The sequence below is a fragment of the Mauremys mutica genome, chromosome 1 (assembly GCF_020497125.1).
Source record: "Mauremys mutica isolate MM-2020 ecotype Southern chromosome 1, ASM2049712v1, whole genome shotgun sequence".
NCBI classification, from domain to species: Eukaryota; Metazoa; Chordata; order Testudines; family Geoemydidae; genus Mauremys; species Mauremys mutica.
Window position 1 is genome coordinate 92,086,574 of NC_059072.1, and position 2,155 is coordinate 92,088,728.

Consider the following 2,155-nt stretch of genomic DNA (forward strand, 5'->3'; position numbering starts at 1 on the left):
CCTAATATAGGTCCACTTCAGTTTTTAGTGTAGACAAGTCCTACTATATTTAAAGGAGAATGGAAGGAGTGGAAATCATTAATCTCATAGGGATTAGCAGAAGCCTTCGGGGGGGCAGAGGGGGGGCAAGGAGGACAGTTGACATGGATTCCCCTCAGGGCAGGTCTTTGTACTTCCTCTAAAAATAAGTGAGACCATGATATGGTACATGATAAGATATGTTACAGCAGATACATGCTGGGTAAGGTAATATCTTTTTCTGGACCAACTTCTGTTGATGAAAGACAAGCTTTGGAGCTCTTCTTCACATCTCATGTTACAGCAGACATTTCTCTAGCACCTTTCACCCTGACCCATCCCAAAGCACTTTACAGACTGGATCACTCACCCTCCACTGAAATGTAGGGGCCTCTGGGGTGATGTGCCCCAGAGCAATGCAAATGAGAAGAGCAAGGGAAGAACACTATGTGACTGGAACTGTCGGGGGGGGGGGGAGTCATGTTTGAGAGGTTCCCCTTCCAGGCCTAGGTGATCTTTATTTAGGAGTTCTACTCAGCTGGTACCTAAGAACCTGTTTTTCAAAGATCTGGCCTACAAGCTTGTAATTCCCAAGCATTAGGGGTTGCCTGATGTTGCTCTATAATCAGGGATCATGGAGCTCAGCTAGGACCCCTGTTTATAGGTTTTAGAGAATGCAAGGGAAAGTCCCGGTGCAAGACCACCACATAACTGCCTTTTTCAGCTCCCCATCTAGCTTGTGATACACCACCAGGGCCTCTACCACCTGGCCTTGAGAGTCTGTCACTGTTAAATTTTCATCACATCATCACTTGAACTTCTTCCTCTTTAGTCATCACGTGTCCTGCTGCCTTCAGAACATAAGAGTTCCCTTCTTTCAGTGCTCATTTTATAGCTTTGGGTCCAGGGAAGTTGTCCTTTCTCGACACTGCACATTTAGCTCCAGCTCTTTCTCCTCCAATCCTCCTATTTGTATTTTATGTAGCTTTTGCCTAAAGCGTGGAGACCAAAACTCCACTCTGTATTCTGGGCAAAGTCACACTAGTTCTATAGAGTGACACTTATCACCTGTAAAAACTGTGGTACCTCCATAGACATCTTGAAACAGCATTGGATTTTTGTTCCTACAGCTTTGCACTGCAGGCTCATGTTTAGCTTGGCATTGCTTGCTACCAGGAGGTCATCCTCTGTCTCCTCCTTCCACATAGGCGTCCTGTTGCTTGTATGTCCCCTGCATTCAAGACTGCAATAATGAATCTCAGCTAGTTGTTGATTGCACGTGGCCCACAGTTCCAATAAGGGACTGGGTATTTATACAGAATACAGTCCCCATCGCCATAGTATCTGAACATCTGAGTTTCTTGTGTTTACCACATTTCATTATTTTGGTGTAATCAAGAAATGAAATCTCAGATAAATCATTAGTGAAAATATTTAGCAGGTGTCCCAATATTGACCTTTTCCCCTCACCTGTGATGCTCCACCGGATAGTGTTCTCTATAGGGGGAAGACTGGGCAACTACTCTGCATTGCCTGAGCTGCTGGTACTAGGTGCAGAGGACTGTGGGTGTCCCAGGGTGTGGAATGTCCTCTTACAGTGAAACATGGGAGGCAGGAGAACTGGCTAACCCAGATTCAGTTATTCAGACCTATCTACACAGCAGAACTCTACAACAACCTGACAATCAAGTTACAGACTTGCTCACCAGCAGCCTTGAAACATGGGTGCCCCATATACTTAGGAAGGATGTGTTAATGCAGAGTGACCTTTTTCAGGCTCAATACACTTGGTAAATGTGTGTCATTCAGATGGACCACTTAAAACAAAGATTTGCATGGCTGGTGGAGAATTGCAACACACATGCATTTCCATACAAAAGGGCAGCTCTATATTATGAAAGGTACCAGGTTCAGTGTTACTGTGGCATTAAAAATGAATAGATTCTTCAGGGTATGGAAGCTGACTGTTGGAAGAGGCAGTTTGTTTTAGGTTACACTGATAGATGGACCTGAGTTCTGATGCTCTGTCTATATGTTAACTATGTATCTAAAAAAAAGACAAGTTACTAGCACTGAATAATTATGAAAACTGGTGAATTACATGAATATAAAAACACAGGGTGCCAAGAGTGAAAGT